This window comes from Lasioglossum baleicum, chromosome 4, assembly GCF_051020765.1.
Source record: "Lasioglossum baleicum chromosome 4, iyLasBale1, whole genome shotgun sequence".
In the NCBI taxonomy this organism is placed as follows: Eukaryota; Metazoa; Arthropoda; class Insecta; order Hymenoptera; family Halictidae; genus Lasioglossum; species Lasioglossum baleicum.
In genome coordinates, this window is record NC_134932.1 from 7,374,554 (window position 1) to 7,393,026 (window position 18,473).

The 18,473-nt window shown below is 40.4% G+C and overlaps 1 protein-coding gene across 4 annotated transcripts in view; it reads left to right on the forward strand.

Moving 5' to 3' along the window:
- Nucleotides 1-286: 286 nt before the first annotated feature.
- Nucleotides 287-18,473, forward strand: part of Orct (Organic cation transporter) — a 28,218-nt gene continuing 10,031 nt past the window's right edge. Inside the window, exon 1 of one of the 4 annotated variants that reach the window (XM_076422232.1) lies at nt 287-794. The gene's annotated coding sequence lies outside the window, so the exon portion shown is untranslated. Of the gene's footprint in view, nt 795-3,462; nt 3,616-3,665; nt 3,884-9,944; nt 17,528-18,473 lie in introns of those variants that run through there. The other 3 variants (XM_076422230.1, XM_076422233.1, XM_076422229.1) reach the window with 3 other exon arrangements.

Consider the following 18,473-nt stretch of genomic DNA (forward strand, 5'->3'; position numbering starts at 1 on the left):
TCTGGTGTCATAATAATCCATCCATTCAATACCTGAATCTCTGGAAAAGCGTGAAATATTTCAGTAGTATAATCGGCGCGGTACTTGAACGACATAGTGACACCTAACTAATGTTCGTTCTCCCGCGTAATCTTGATACCCGGCTTATTGGTATATTAATGATACTAGTGATGTGTAGTGTAAATTATACAAAATTACAAATGACCTGTGCCTCATACGTCCTTGGTGGTATCTGTTTCGTGCTCGCTATACATAGGTGCATACGACCTGGAAATTACAAAGCACCATTTCATTGTCAGTTAAATGCGTGCGAACGTCCGAACGAGAACACGTAACACGGTCTAGACGTATGAAAACATTGAAAACCCGCTGTCGAAAAGAATGAAAACGATTGTTTCGTGGAGTGAAAGAGGTTATCTGGTTTCGGTATTTTTTGAAGTGCTCAAGAAAATCGAGGGTTTATAGTTTGTAAACATTCAGTGGAAGTGTGTGAGAGGTGTATGATCCAGCGTGTGTTCCACGATCGATGATGTATGGTGTTTAGTTTATCGAATTCGTATCGTTCCAATACCGCACCTCAAGCATTCGAACGTGTATTTACAAGCGTTTCTCGAAGTGAACGTGGGAAATTACAGTTAAAGTGTTCAACGATGCGATGAAAAAAATTTAGGGAACGTGCTACAAAGTGACATGCTGCTTCGAGGGACACGCCTCGGTGTGAATGATAATCGATCGCAACATGATTATTCATAATCGATGGCGTGGTGCAAATGGGCCAATCGAGTTCCTGATGGGTATGATTTTATACAAATTCTTTTCACCGAACTTATTATAATTATTTTTAAAATGTTCACATTACTGGTAAAATAATGGTCGCCAATGACCACGCCGTTCATGCGACCACGTTAAAATGAACTCTAAATAAATAAATAATAAATAGAAAATTAGGACAATAACATATATGAATAGGTCTTTATCAATATTAAATTCATTGCTTTTGACGTTATACGTTAGGATGAAATTTACTGAATTGTAGATAAGATAGTTTGAAATAACGGTTTCTAAAACCCCTTTTACTTATATCTTCTTGGGATAATTTTAAACTTCATCTTGGTGTTACTACAACATTGTTATCTGTTGATAATTATGTTAACTAGGTTGCGGTTGCGTTATCGTTGTCAAGCGATTATTTATCGTCATGGTTCTTTGATAGTTTCGATACAAGGATAGCGAAGATGAGGAATGGTTTTAATTAATTGTTCGAAATTACACCTTCTATCGTGTTTGCATACACGTGAATTGTTAGTAATCTACAAATTATTTCGAAAATTCAATGAAAAAGAGAAAAATTTATTTGTGTTGACATCCATATTCAACGTAAAATAAGTTATTGTTTGGATCCGAAGATGTTAAAGGGTACAACCGCCTTTCGAGTTATACGACACGTTCAGACACGTTTGACGATCCTATCACAATGTTGTCGCACAACCCGTCACCAGTTCCATTCAGAACATGCACTGCAATGCACTGTTAATGCGAGGCGATTACGCGTTTGTCACTAGTCAATGCCAATCGTTTCAAGTAGAGCCGGTAGCGTTACACGTTCAACTCTTACAGCCGGAATTATAACCACAAACCGACACTAACGCACTAACCGACTAACCTATCCGAAAGAAAGGGGCAGAGCACGTGTTCCACGAATGCAATTGGATTTGAAATAACCACGTTTTTACGTTAATTCTGTGTCTTGAGCAGAACATACGTGAGGTCAAAGGGAGAAAGTATTGCAAACACATCAATGTATAATGTGAATGTATAATAATCCATGTGAAGTGTGTTCGTGCGTACGTATCCGGAATATCCGGACATGTGTATTTTCTCAGTTAAGAACATAGAATTCAATAAAAGACAATCAGACATATGATACATGATAATTTTTAAATTTAATGCTGAGTGGTAGACATTTTATGGCGAATATATTATTGTAACTTATGAAATCTAAATGAAATCTTGGATGTAAAGAACAACGTGCATTATTTTATTTGTTTAGCACACCATTAAAAAATATGCACTTTCTGCTGGGAGCAATGATTTTTATTACATTCGTTTACTCGAAACAATGAACGTTCTAAAGTAGACGTAATCATGCATTTCTCGCAATGCTATCAAACGACATTATCTGCACGAATCAATAATCATCTGCGTGAGCATGAAACAAGTAGACAAGAGGTCAAGTGCAAATATACAGAGTGAGCATCGCAGCTCCTCTATCGCGATTAATGTTGGTGTTTATTAAACATTTCAATTTTTTTTACTTGTCTTGGATTCTGTGCTTTTCAAATATTTCTGAAAAAATAAATAAAATTGCGAGATAAATATAAAAACATAACGTTTTCCAAAGTGTGATTCAGAATTAAATATATTATATGAATATGCATATACATATATATAAATACGATAAGTTTACCAAAAAGTTCGATAATTAATATCAGTCTGTGCATTGCAATATATAATTGCATCACTTTTAAAGGTCGAGGTACAAGTCATACAGGCCACCCTATATGTACAATATATAACATTAAAGTACAATAGATGAAATATATATATCGTTCACATCTATTAAGTGATCTATGATACGAATAAGAGGAGAGGATGAATTTCATTCAATTCAAATAACGTTTAATATAAAGGTTCAAGGTTCAAGCGTTAAAAATTAGATTTGTCAAAGCAAACTTTTCATGTGCCGCGTTCACTGTAATCCACAATGTAGAGTAGTGTACACAAGCAGTGCAAAGGGCGTTCCACAGTCGAAGATAAAAATTCAAACGTTCCGGAATACATATATTTACATGTTTCCTTTATCCCCTCTCCTCTCGTTTCAAAACGCGGTCAGTTCAACTGCCAATGTGCCATAATACCTATCATTATAAATTAACGTACTATGACCAAATTTCCTATAGAATTACTGTAAATAATATATATACATACTTGAACTTCTGCTTCGGACTATTCCAACAATCAATGAACGAACTCAAATAATACGAATACATATCGAAATTAATCCGGGGAGTGAATTCGGTCCAGCAACTCTTATCCGAAGTGCTGTTTTATTTTATAGTCGGAATTATTCTCTTTATATTTTGAGAACATGTATCCCGCTTTTCAGGATTTGTATACATATTACATATTGTACATACACATACATATATGTAGATTAGAATTTGGTGGCTCCAAACGATGGAATTTAGTCGGCCTATTTAAGAAAGTTTCGAACAATATAATCCACAAGGAGTAATCACACAAAGAGTACGAAGTACAAGGATAATAACAATACCCGTGAAAACAATTGTACAAAAATATATCTATTATTTTAACATATATTGCACATAGCGTCGCACCAGGTCGCACCTAAATAAATATTGCATCGATGGAAACCAGATAAAATTTGTGAGTTGCCAGGATCGCCATCTTCCGATGGCTTCGGAAAATGCTCAGTATTGCAGGGTCTCCGACCGCTCTGGTTCGTGTTTTTGACGTTTTGTCGTGCATCGTGTGTCTGCGTAAATACTGCCGACTTGATTGCCAGGCAGATCTGCGATCCCATGACAGAGACAGGCAAGTATAAAAGAGGTGACAACCGTATCAATCCCGATAAAGGGTGGACAATGATTTCACCTGTCGTGCTACCATCGCCTTTCTCGTTCGACATGCATTATCGATTAACTGTGCTGCCGGCCGGCGCGTAGTAGACACCGTGTCAAGTGGCTGACCGTCGAAACGTTTTTCGTTTGTGTTGGTGTTGAACATCAACCGACCGGTGTGTTATGACCGCAGATCAACACTGACAGGAAGAAACGTTTGACAGTTGTGTCGTGGGGGTCGGGTAATTATATCATTGATAATTTTCTGAAAATAATCTGGGTCACTGGCACGTGAATGCTGCGCGAATGTCTGCTCCGTGAAGCTGCCGGTGCGCATGCGTGCCAGAAACACAGGCGGGAGAATATTTTACGCGGGGGTGTAAATACGTTACGAAAACATCCGACTATAAACAGAAATCATGATTATGTAGATAATCATTTATCACAGACGTAGTTGGATAACTTTAGTCGAGGTATAATTTACCGAACGGCAAAAACACGATTTATTATCCCGTGTTATTAAGTGTTTTAACATTTGCGAGATAGCATCGCGCACTTCCTGTTACGAACGCGTCCTTTAAAATATTCGATAACCAAGTGTTCGATAATGCGCGATAGCTAAAATTGAAGGGAAAGAGGATGCACGATAATAGCATAGATAAATTTCGTAAAATTCAAGTTGTTTTAATAGTTTCGATGCTATGAATCATCAGTGCTGTGGCGTATGTAATATGACTGAAGAAAAACTATTTTAACTAACATTATTGGCGGTTGTTCTTCATTTTTTGTACAACATAGAGCAACGATTAACAAACTAGATTTAGCATAAAATACTTTTTTTCATAGTATTAATAAGTTAACAGATGATATCAATACGTTCATATTTGACTATCCTGCATGCGAATTGTTGTTGTAGATAAGACAGTAGATAATAAAATACCGGTGTAGAATAGTATTTCCAAGAACATTGCGCAATGAAAGCATATTTCTATTCAAATTACTTCTATTCTTGTTCATACGCACCACCTCGTTCCGCAAGGTGGGATAAACAGGCGCCGGGTAATAATAATTCAGGCATTTAGAACGTCAACACTGTAATGAAAAACGGGCGATTAATGACAGAAACGTGTAATTATGCGAGGCAATCTGTATTCTAAGAAAAAGGAAATACTTCCTTTCTCGGAAGTACATTATCTTTTATAATGTCGACGTAAAGCAACGTGGAATTAATAGAATAATAATAATAAAAAGAATTGCGCGGCAAAAAATGCGATAACAATTTCAATTCGGCGATTTCACAGAATTTCCAACAGATCGATTGAATTTTTCGCCATCTTTCTTCTTACGACAGGATCAAGTTCAACATGATTGAATTGCAAACATTTATAAATGCAGGAATGTCCATGATCTATTGCATTGAGTTATGTTCCGTTTTGCATCACGAGATAATGGTTCTACTATTAAGGAATTGTAATTAGTCTGGTTAGACAATATGCTAATTTCTTGGTGTGGTTGATCATTGTGATAACTGAAAATATATAGTAAATTATATAATAGTTCGTAAGCAATTTGTTTTTAGAAAGACTGACTATTGGGCATATCGAAGATAGATTACGAATGCGTAGTTAACATAAAAATAGCAGACGGAGAGAGTGCGACAAAGAATCTAGAGCTGTATATCTGTGCGACGATAAAGGGAGTACGAATCTTCCTTTAGTTACGCTTCTCCGTTGCAAAAACACCGATCAGCGATCCGAAATGAGTGCGACGCGTCCGAACGCTTAATCCGAATGCCTCGGTGAAGCTGGTTGGTCGTTGGTCCCGTCAGCAAACCGAGTGCCTGTAGTTCTGTCCTGAAATTCCGCAGAGGGGGGTGTGAACGCCTTCTGCAGCTTTCTTGTCTCCTTCGCGGGTGTAGTTCACGGGAGCGCCCTTGCAAGGACAGCGGCCTTTCAGGGCTTTCAGGCCTTTCGGGGCGAATGCTTTAACGAGCCGAATGGTTAACGCTGCATGCAGACTCGCTCGTGAAACCTAAAGCTACGTCTCCATTCTCGTCTGCTACCTAGGGGCGAAACTAAAGTCCGATACACACTTGTCCAATATACATTCACTCGGAGAATTTAAAGCTACGTCCTCACATTTGCATTGTAGAACTCAACTAGAATTTCTGTATGGAGATCGTAGGTTGCCGAGGATCTGCAAGCTGAACAGCACAGAGACAAAAGGACTGATTTCTACTAGATTGTTTATAATAATACATTAATACAGTCTAAACTTAATGAAACTTAATATATTATCCTGCAAGAAAACGGGCCCAGCTTTGGGTCTCAATCAAATCTTGTCGACTCTCAACAATGGCTCTAGTGGGATTCAATTAACAACTTCTATACTCCATTTCATTTTCGTCAATCCTCCCATGTTAACTTATCCGAAGGATGACCTCTTTCCAAGTCTAGAAAGATCTATTTGCTCACAACTATAGCTTTATGTGACCCGAGCAGTCTTAGTTCTCCACAATGTGATTAATGTCCAACCTCCAAGGTGCGAGCTCTTTCGCAATGAAAATTTTAGCGCCCGATGGCCTAGGTCAGGACCTCTATTCTCGGTACCTCTATTCTGTCTTCGTTGACTCACCCGCATTTTCTACTAATAGAAAAGTGTACACCTCTCCCTAGCCCCCACTGTCACCGACTCTTCAGCTTCGGAGTACCAACGGTACATTTGTGTATTAAAGTTGAGTCTTCATTTGAGGGCCTCTCTCGGACCACTTGTCCGCGTGTGGACATCTTAGCCTCATCCACTTCGGCTGGTAATATCACTCAGGCTGGACGCACCCTAACACTGGCGAATCAAGACGAGTATAGACTCCCGAGTCCTCTCATCTCTTGATTCTCCTTCTTCCTTCCACTTTCTCTTCTCGTCTCCTCCTCCTCCGCCTCCGCCGGGCTCTATTCTTCCCTTCCTTTCATTTAGCCCTGCTCCCCTCCCCGTGCTCCCTCGAAGAGTCAGCCGTCGCTTTGCCCGCTTTCCTTCTTTTCTTTGGTGCGTTCTTTCTTTCCCACTCTCTGGCTCGCAGGAAACCAGTCGCGATTTTTCACGCGGTGGGAACTAGAAGCCGCTCCCTACTATAAATAGCCTTCGAGTTCGCTCTCGAGCCACGCTCTCGGCCTCCAACGGCGATGGGAGTAGCTAAAAGGGGGTAGCCGTCCATGGGCGCCGACGCGGTCACGTTTTCATTAGGATTTTTTTATCGCCGGGACGATCCTTCTAATTTCGCGTTTCTTCCTTTTTTTTTCTCCCCGGTTTCGTATGGTCACGCATGATCCCATGGTGCCAGTTTTCGCGGGGGCTCGCCCAGACGAAAAAAACCACCCGCCCGAGGAATCGAATAGGTTATGATCATGCCACTTTTTTTCGCACCGTCGACCACCTCTTCAGCTCCGGTAATGACATCTTCTCGCCTCCGAATAGTTGTTGGTGGCGGCACAGAGACGCTGAAGTAGCTAAATTGGGTAGGGGATGCTGGCTCACCCCTGCTTGCGATTAGAAAGTTCTTAATTGAGACGTTGAGGATGGAGGAATGCCAGAGACGGTGTGGACGTTGGGATCATATCGACGATTGCCGGAGCACGTTTGTATATTATTAATTGTTTATGTAAATTAGGTTAAAGATACCTACTAAGAAACTCCTATTCATTTGAATGAACACAATGGTCAGCCTGTTCCTCACTTCCAATGTACAACTTCATGTCCTCATGCAAAAAGTGTATAAAATAACGTATTAATAATAACGGCGCGCTTAAGATGGCTGACTACTGGAACACAATTACTCTACATACTTTTGGTTATTGACGTTATTATGTGGTTTGTAGTTTAATTAAAAGTCGGTGAGTCTCGCTTCTTATTTTCGTAGGGGTGCTGTCTCATTGAGCTTGAGAGTCCTCTGGAATCGTTGGGACTGAACATTTTCGACTGCGTTTTAAAATAAAACATCTTTTCCGTTCTTGTCCATTAAGTAGTTCGACATACATTGTTGAAACGTTTAAAAAAATTCTTCTCCCCCATCCAGGATAAAATTCTATCGGCGCCCATGCAAGTCATGACTTTGTACGCACGACAGAGCAAGGGGGTTGGGGGAGGGGTGAGCGTTGGAATTTTTATGGAAGAAAAAAAAGCTCCGCGTCTGCGACCAATCGGAAGGGCAGTCGCGGAGCCCGAGGATGGCCGTTGAAGAGAACGATAAATGCAGATAATTTGAAAAAAAATTTTTTTTAATTCTTGCATCGCGCAGAGAAATATGGTTGTAGACATTTTTTGAACTAAACAGCTACCCACCCTTGATTTTGATGATTTTTCAAAATCTACCAAATTAAATAACTTTTTCGGAGGGTAGGTAGCTGCTTTGCAGTCTCATCGAAATTTCTTCTCGCAAAAAATATTCATGTCAGGCGGTAACAATTATTAGACAAAGTGTAGTTTGGATTATCTGCTTGAACAACGCGTTTAGTCGTTTGTATCTTTTATCGATATCGTAATACTTTCAAATTTTATAATTACATATAAAAGAGAGCACTTTTCCAAGGGTATCAGCATTTAGCTATTGAAGACAATGAATCGAGAGGATTAGAGGAGAAGGGACGAAGCAAAACAAATACAATGATAGTATCAAAGGAAACGAAGCATAAAACAAGATAATATATTATAGTAAAACCGTAGGAAGTAAAGTCGGTAAGTGAAAGAAGATACAGTGGAAGTCTGTAAGGGGATACACAGTAGGGAAATTGAAGAAGACAAGTCGAAGTTCTCACTTTCATTAGTTCAAAGCTATAAGGGAGACAAAGAAAATGATATAAAAAGTAAAAAATTAGAGAAACTACAAAAAAGGGATCATAAGCAACTAAAATAGTAAGTGAATGAAACTGTGGCACATAAATGGTAGGTCTATTTAATGGCCGAGAACTTAAATTGATATATCAAAATGTATTAATCTAAATTTACTGAATCCGGAACCAGTTCACCTCGAATTAAGATCTTACTATAAAATATTACTTGACATCGTTACCCCAGCACGGTTTGTCCCGCTCTAGCCACAACCCTAGAGTTTTCTCAGCCAATTACAGCCGCACGAACTTCCCTGCTACCCTTCTGCTTGACATTCAGTGCAAATGATAAATAGAGGAGTACATCAATGCGTGTTCGATTAGCGTCAATTAAGATCCCGATACGCCGTTCGTCAGGCTATTGAATCTCAATCAGCTTGACTGGTAATCGGTTAAACCACCAATTGGCGTCTTATTGGTTTAACATTCGTTACCGTTTTCTACGATGTTGTCGGCGATGCTGTGCCCGCCAATCGTTTACCGTCCGATCGGAATTGCGCGGGAAAATCATCGAGAGATTTTGTAATGATACGACGATGTATACTTGACGTTGATTGATCATCGGAAAATGGCAATTGCTTTTAACGTATAGCTTAATTATCCTGTACCATTTAAGAATCAATTATGTCCACGTGGACAATTACGATTAGATGAAATCAGTTACAACTATTATCCAGCAGACGGCTATATATTATTATTGTGTTTTATATCGTTGTACACGAGGAGGAAGTTTTATTCTATTCACTGTATAAATTGTTGGACCTCGAAGTTAGGACAGTTTGGAGTTTCAACTCGTTCCTCATTTTTTCTTTTACTCAAACTCCCATCTATCCTAGTCTTTCGCCTTCGATTCGCGTGATCTTTGGCACGAGTTGATCGTCTGGTGACGCTGCGCCGCGGTCAATTAAGTTGCAACAAGTAGTGTCGGTTCGTCAGTGCGAAATTGCTTTAGAACGCGATTGCATGTCCGCGGATTATTTTTGTATCACGCTTGCCGCGATTCGACGCTCGGGCAAGGCGTTTCAAGAATTTGTTCGGAGACTCGTGGACGTTTATAGACGAGGAATAGTTGCGGTTCTAATTAAACGCGTGCGAGAACAAACTACTATACTATTTCCTCTTTTCCAACGAAGACAACGTTTTCAAGTGAAAAACTCAAATATGTTCACGTTTCAGAACATATTGATGTACACACAGTTCTTTTGTTTATATATTATTATTCCCTTTCCTCACAATTCATTACGTGCACTAATGCTCGTGTAAGCCTTCACCGAGAACTTGCTTACTTTGTATGAAAGTTGTGAAAAAAGTATTTCATTTAACTTAGAAGTAAAAGAGTCTCCTCGCAATTCATTATGTGCACTAATGCTCGTGTAAGCCTTCACCGAGAACTTGCTTACTTTGTATGAAAGTTGTGAAAAAAGTATTTCATTTAACTTAGAAGTAAAAGAGTCTCCTCGCAATTCATTATGTGCACTAATGCTCGTGTAAGCCTTCACCGAGAACTTGATTACTTTGTATGAAAGTTGTGAAAGAAGTATTTCATTTAACTTAGAAGTAAAAGAGCAACTCTCCGACAGTAGACCCTGGGTATGATGAATCCTTCGTCGCGAGGATGTTTCGACCAAGCAAACGAAACTCGTACGCACTTTTATTATACGGGCTCCTCGGAGGAAAGAGAACGAAACAGAGAGCAACGAGAAACGAGAGACGAGAAAAAGAAACGCGAAGTATCGCAAGGATCGCGGTACCAACGATAAAGTTACGATTTGCGGGGCAATGAATGCGCGGAACCGGTCGGCAGTCCGCGGGCATCATGATTTTCGAATCAATTTGCGCTCGCTGGGAAATGCACCTGTATGCACATGTCGGCGTCTCCCTTTCACGGCTCGCCGCGAATGTGAACTCATGTGAACGTGTGCGCGCGAGCGCGCTATTTATAGATAAGCGTAAAGCTGATTATTTCTTTCACGGATACCCGTTGGTCCGACTTCGCTACCACTCGGGATGCTTATAATGGGAGAACCGTATACCATGGGTGTAGCGATGATCCGTAAAAGAAGAGGGATGGAATAGGTGATAATTGCCCAACGGGGGGACACGGGGGGGAGAGTGGTACGCGAAGAATCTTCGTCGTTAAAGCCACTGTTTTGTCCATTAACCCTTCGTTTGAAACTAACGAGATTGACCCTGAATGGAGAAATCGGTCGAAATCTAATCAGTATTAACAATACAACTCTATTAGGATTACGAGAACGCACGTGTCGCTACGTACGAGAATAATGTTGGCAAAGGTTGTGCTATAAGGCAAATAAAAGTTTAACGGGTGCTTCTAGTCGAGTGCGTCAGTTTGTAGGCCACAACAATTATGTTTGCGGACATTTCTGGAAAGTCGAAAATATTCCGGCCGTTCTATTGATCTCGAATAGAAAAATGGAGTAGCATTTCTCTATCAGTGTGGATGTAGTTATGGCACGAGCCAAAAGAAATTAAAATATAGCAATATTTGTTAAGGTTTTTGGTTCAAGCAATTTTCTGAATACTCTCTCAAAATTTAAAGTTGATCGCCCAACTAGGTGTCGAGATCTCCTGTCAGCCATTGTAGAAAAGATAATCTAAATTTAACCGTTCATATAAAACTGTAACATTGTAAACAGTGTATAATAGATAAACAAGCAAAGCATGAATGAACAGTGTTTACGTTTTGCAAGGAATGCGTTAAGAACTAGTAGTTTGAAATGCGGAACGTAAATTACGCGGTTTCCTCGTGACGCAAAGCTGCACGAAGACTGCATTTCGCGAGACACGGGTTGCTTTATCAGCTCTAATATAAACAATTGTCGGCTTAAACTGATCATCACGAGACAAGGAGTTCTGGTCGTTGTGGAAGGTTGAACGGTTCGGCGGAGAGTAGAAGAACGGGGATGTGAAAGAGGATAAAGAAGCTGAAGGAAGTACAAGAAAAGAGTATGAAGAGATTGCAAAATTCCAGCAATCCAGCAGCAGTTAGCCAGGAATTTAAAATTGTGTAGCTTGTTTTTTCGAAAGAAGAGAACCGGGGTACGTCGATGGTCGTAATAACTGTCTACACCACTCCAATCGCTAATATGTGGGTTACAAGAGTGAGATGGACATCTATCGCTACTGAATTGTATTTATACTTGTATCATATTGTAGGGGTACGCCGATTTATCCGATAATTTCCCACAGGAAGCTGTGTTTTCGAAAATCCGCAGTTATTTATCTTTGACTTTTGAAGAACTATAAAGTAATTGCCGGTGGACAAAGCGTCGACACCAAGATCATCAAAGATGACGGTCGGTATGAAAATATTTCAAGGTCTTCGCATAATTCTCTAAGAATTGGGCCATCTATCGTGCATCCGATCATAGTCGCTTAATATACATAGAATTATCCGTTTCTTTCGAATATCAGACGTCTGTCTGGTTCGTCCCGGGGGAAAAGTATTATAGTGCTTAATACGGTGGGGCATGGTATCGAGCGCGTTTCATTCGTGCCCGTTAATGTTTTTCCTCGAACGAACCTGTTGGAAATTACATCTCTTCGACCTCCTTTGTACTCGTCCTTCAAACACATGGAGGAGGGACGATGGGAGGATAGAAAGGGGAGCAGAGTATCGTGGATGAGTCGAGAATTGTAATTTACAAGATCTCCTCGTCCTCCTTGTTTTTCCACGCATGAATAATTTACAGTCTCTTCCACTTTCGCGATCGATTTATTTCTTTTCCGCGGGATCGTGTGTCCTTTCAAGATCGAACTGCTTCGTACAGTCGATTCCATGGATCTAACTCCAAGGGAACACAGCTCTCCCCTCTCTTTTTCAAAACACAAATTCTAAATCATCCAAAAGTTTTTATATATTACTAGCTGTACCCGGCCACGCGTTGCTGTGACACGCGATTTTATTATATACCATTTTTATCATATTTTACCGTTTTGATCATATTTCTGCTTCTAACTTCTGTAAAACTGTTGGACTCATTTTACAGACTTTCGCACGCTAAGTAAGCCTGTTTGCTCAAAACTTATTTCCGACAAACGGTTCAAAAGTTACGGCCGAAAATACCTTAAAGCAAAACTATCAACATTTTCGAGTTTATATAGTTTTTTGCATGTCCCCTTAGATCGCGTCGGAGAAAAAAGTGTCAAATATGAAAGTTGTAGAGAATTAAATTTCCAATCGCCAATGTGATCACAGATTTTTCCTAAAATCTACCGTTGAAAAGCTACAGCTGTTTAAAAAGTCGGTAAACCAAAAAGTTTAAAAAAAACGCACACTTTTTGTGTTATAACTTCTAAACTATGCAACCTGCAGAATCGAATCAGTAGTCATTTGAAAGAACTCGGCGAGCTGAATCCAATGAGTACCTAAAATTGAATATAGGTGTTAGCAGTCAAAAGTTATAAGCAGAAACGTGGCCAAAAGAGGGCGAAAAATTCGTCTCTGGTCACTAATGACGTCACAACTTTTGTTCGAATGGACTTTTTCGAATGCGGATTGTCCTAAAATCTCCCCGAAGAAACGCTGCGTCTAACGGCTCAAACCCCAGCTTTCTACGTTCAGCCGTTTCGGAGTTGTTAGATTTTGAACAAACGAACAAAACTACGTTTTGCAGCAAATAGAACTTCGATATTTGCTCTCCATACTTACGCAAAAAAAAGTTGCTTACGTACTCGAAACAAGTGAATATTCAGTAAATTAAATGCTTCGATAAAGTTTAGCGTTATGCCAACGTTATTTGAAACAAGATGGAGCCCCAATTTGGAAGTCAAAATTATGCTTAATTTCGTTTCCCATAAATTAGTACCCGTAACATTAATATGCGCAATCCACTTGTCACTGTTCTCGCTGTTGCGCGGTCGCTTCTTCGCTTTCTTTTAACTCGCCATCGCGAGTGAGGTCCAATTAATCATGGGACACCCTTCTAACGACGCCAGGATCGTAGACAATTATTCAGACAATAAGATTAATTGCCGTAGGCTCGAATGAAACCTAGTTCTTCCAGCTTTCACTCGCGCGCCCGCGTTCGCGATCCGCAGAAAAGCAACCGCGAACCACCGATGATCCTGATCGTGCTTCGCCATAAGAGCCCCTATAAATATTCGTAAAGCCCCGTAGATCGTTCTCGAAGAAATGCAGAAGGGCACCAGGCCCTCGGGCCGCATTCTCCGGAGGTCCTAAACCTTCCGAAACAACCTTAAGACCCAGTTTGAGCACGCGACAGGAGGATGCAGCTCGGCATGCCGCGGCTGCAACCGATCATTATTTATCCTGTCATTGTTGCGTAGATTGTGTGTGCGCGTTAATCCTTCGAGAAAAGATAATATTAACGACGTCAGTGAGATTTAAAATATCCTCTCCGCGATGTAGTAGCGCATGCGTTGTTATTATTACTAGGTTCTTTATTTTTATTTAGCGAGATAAAAATCGTAACGTTAAAATGTATAACGCTGAGTATTTTCCAGATCTTAATCCTTGGTACAATAAATATATTAGCGTAAAAATTCACTTTTAAATCTGCACTACTAATTCCGTCACCGAATATGACAACCGTAACGGTCAAAACGAACTTGAAGAGAATGCCGGAGACCGATTGAATCGAACGCTCCGGTGCAAGAGGCAGAAGCAAAAATATAAACGAATTAGTAAACATCGAAGATAAAAGAAATACCGCGAGATAAACGCGTTAAGAGGTATCATTAAGCTTAAGGTAACCAAGACTTAAGACGGAATGGTTTCGCGCATATCTGGGGAAAATCAATAAATTCGAATAAATTGCACGGTCGTCTAAAGACAGTATATTAAGATAAGCTGTGCTTCCGATGATCCTGAAAGCGATTCGAGTTTTCCTGCCCTTTCGGCGTCGTCGTTTCCATGTCCGTCGGCCGATCGTTATCGTTAGACGCCGTTATTATTAGACCCGTTAGGATAATCCGTTGAAACGGGGCCCTATCAGCGTGTACAATTAATCGCTCCTGTAATTTTCTTCGCGATCCTTTCGAGACGGGATTATTGCTGGCGCCTGGCGCATTGCTCTCCGATGAGATTCCTAAGGACTTTTTCCGCAGAAACGGCGCGGCGATACTATATTTAGTGGCGTGTTCATGAAGCCTGTCCGTGCGGCTATCCCCATCGGTGAATGAAGAGACTATTAACCGTCTGACGGCCGGGCTGGGTCAATTTTAATTGAACCGACGACGTTTTTGCCATTGAACGTTCCGAAGCGTCGTCGTCCGTTGACTCGTTTCTAAATCCGCTTTAAAAGGCGGATAAAATGTTTTTACGAACCCGTTCCTTTTTTGCAAGGATCAGTGGCGTCTCTGTCCATCCCGTTTCTATCATTCCGGATTCATAATTATCCAATTGGACAACTATTCCAACGACGTCTCAACGTTTCGCCTACATTTTTCTCGCGGTGGTACAATAAAAATACGGAAGAAAATATAACATGTAAGCAGTAGGAAGCAGCTGCCTGTTATGAAAGCATTTATTCCGCAAATTTGCACGAACGTTCAAAGCAAACCAATCTAAATCTTGTTTGATGTCGTTATCAGTGCTTTCAGGCCATCAGACTTTACACTTTTTGAATGGCAAGAAACCAATCAAGGAATTTAACGTCAACCACGAAATACGGAAATGTAACTGGGTTTTGAATTAATAATTAATCTTGGGAGTACAATGGTTGTTTTCGAGTTGAATGGGTTTGATACACGTGGATCAATATAGATATTAGTACTTTGTACAGTTAATTGTGGATATGATTACTGAATGATACGAACGATATCAGAAATGAGGGTTAACAATTTGTTTATTCATATTTACATTTATATTCTTAAATAGTCGTTTTTTATCGTTGGATTCAGCGTCATATTCTTATTGCGCGAACAAAGAATTGGGCCAATACGTTCTCTTCCTGAAGACAATTTCTATTATCAGGTGCACAAATGAATTCGTGCAAATATTGGATGATTGTAAAAGTTCGTGCCTGATTTTCAGGAATCTGATGACCTTAACAAATTACGCAGTTTCTACGAAAAAGCCAGCTGCTTAATGACTGAGCTGTATATAAAAGAAGCTCAATTTTCTTTCAAAAAATAATTTCAGAGAAAGTTACAGTATATTAATTCTAAAAATTTGTTGAATTATAAATGAAATTGCTGTCGCTTTTGATTGAGAAATTCTTAACTGTCGATCTTGAAGTGTTAAGTAATAATTTAGCCGTTTAATGCGAAAATGGTGCAAGTCAAGAAACTGTTGATCATTGGATAACGAGGACTTAAGAAAATATTAAGTTATTAGTAGACTGCGGATCTTTATGCAAAATAAATAATTTTCATGTCGATTTCAAGACATAATAGCTAAATCATAATATCCTTCATGTTTTAATTATTTTATTAAACTGAAACCAATACGATGATGTTTTTACATTTTTTAAACATGTCCACTGCTTTAAATTCTATACACCAATTTTTTGATATAAATGCATAAAATCCGCAGTCTAGTTATTAGTCTTTAGAGGGTGTCCACTTAATTTTGTCCGCGACTGTAGCAATGGGTGCGACGAAATCGTCGAAAGCATGCGATCCTCGAGGGTCAAGGGAAATCCGATTAACAATTGTGGAAGGGTGAGCAAATAGAGGAAGAAAAGATGAGAAAAGGTGGTTGGCGAGTTGCTGGTGAAACGGGTGACCGATTCACCCCGTTTGTTGGACCACGGCCAGGCGAATCTAGCGCCGCCGGCAGAATCGGTCGATTCGTCAGGGAGCAACAGGTTTGCCGGACACCGAAGGGAAGAAACGCGGTAAGGCGAGGGAGACGAGGAGGAACGGGGCAAAGGTAGAATCTTTGGCCACGACCGAGTCGCCGGTATTCGAGGCACCCGTTTAGGACGACCGTGGTTAGCCGAGGGTAGGAGAACGATGGTGGGAGCCACGCCGATGCTGATGACCGTGACGGAAAACCAGGGGCCAACGACACGAGTCGTACCGTGAACATTTAGCTCTAGAAAGACCGAGTGGACGCTGTAAAATTCAACAATTTGCACGAATCTTTTTCTAAGCGATGGTACGATTCTTTAATATTGCTTGAAAAAGTTTCAATCCTAGTTAAAAACCTGCATCATTCTAATTCACAAGATAAAGGGATCTCTACTCTATGTGTATGTAAAACTTGAAGAGGATTTACCACCAATTCATTATTCCAATAAATTACTTTTTATTACAACTGAAAGATACAGAAGACTTAAAGAAATTAGGTACATTTGTATTGACGGATTTTCTGTGGTTGGACGATCAGCGTGTTAATTGCCCGATAGTTCCCTCCCATTGTGAACCTTGAACGAGCAAGAAATCACGTTGAGCAAAAATTTGAAAAATCCTGGAAGTAATGGCCTGGGATTTACCTAAAAGCCCACGGCTCCAGGACAAATGGCTATGGCAGGAGACGCCTGTTAGCATGGAGGGGTGAGGAAACAAGGGGCAAGCGAGGGGTGGTGAAGGAATAGCCGCGGCGACAGGGGTTCGGCTTGATGATGGTGGTGGATGCGGCGCCACTGCCATCGGCGGCGTGTCGCCATACACATAGCTGGTCACTATACTTTCTGGTGGCGTGTAGAACTGTAGAACGCCGGGCACAGAGCAGAACGGTCGCCGGCAGTCGTGGTCGGTCTTTCGTGCGGGTTGCCTCGTCTCGTGTTCAGCCGCCAGCAGTGAGAGAACCATTGACAAGTGTGACAATCGCCCAGGCAACTCGCCGTTCTTCTAGGGAGAGACTCTTTCGTTCATAGGAGTATCCTGATTCCAGTGCACAGTCGTTCTACCCTCCGAACCACAACTTTTGGCCATTTGTTTATCAATCGGAGTGGCAGCACGTGACGTTCACGAGTCCAGTGACTCCGTGCCTTCCGGCCCTTCGGCCTCGTGAAGTTACCCGTGACCTTGAGACCTTGTTGAGCCATCCATCAGACTGCTTTCGGACGACCGAGGGTGAGAATCGCGCGGACCCATGGGTATTTTCACATAGAATGTTGGTTGCTGGTTTTCGACGCCAGTTTCCCTTTTTGGTCGACGAATATGTACCCATTTTTTGAAACGTTTTCGCAGATTTTTGTTCGATTATTTAGGGTCTAACAAGGGAAGGAGTGTTCGACCAAGTATCCGACTTCGATTTTGATAATTTTTTGTGAGATGATAGTATATGGATCCCTAATTATGTATGAAAAATATTAGGTGTAGTTACTCAATAGTTTTAAAGATATAAACAATTAAGTTTTCGAAGCCGCGTAAGCAGGTTGCGTGATTCACAGGTATGAAACTTTAATTGTTTATATCTTTAAAAATATTGAGCAACTACACCTAATATTTTGTATACATCATTAGGGATCCATATACTATCATCTCACAAAAAATTATCAAAATCGAAGCCGGACACTTGGGGTCCTTCCCTTGTAAGAGAATTAGACTTTCTTGCCGTACGATTTTCTTTGCGTGTACAACGATTAGGACTTTTCTTTTCTAATATTCATATTGAAGTTTGAAGTTTAAGCGATTTAATTATGAGTCGAGTAGAATCCATTTACCATTTTTAACTGAAGTTTTAGGGTTTTTGTATTTATCATTCCCCATATTATAATCCACTGCACCCCTTGCTGAAAAGCTTTCTCAGTCACTTAGCCATTAGAACACCATTAAAACACGATTCGGTCGTGCTAATGAAATTGCAACAAAGTTGTAACACGTTGCTAAGTGCACGTTCATTCATACACGTGCCTTTTCACGATACAACAACGTTTTCGTTAGAAAAATTTTATTAAGTTATGATTAGTCTTATGTAAACAAATTTTCATATTTATGAAGAGATTACAGGACAGTGAAAATAAAGGGAATTTGATTGCTTGTACCCTACGTAGACACTGTACTCAGACTTGGTTTG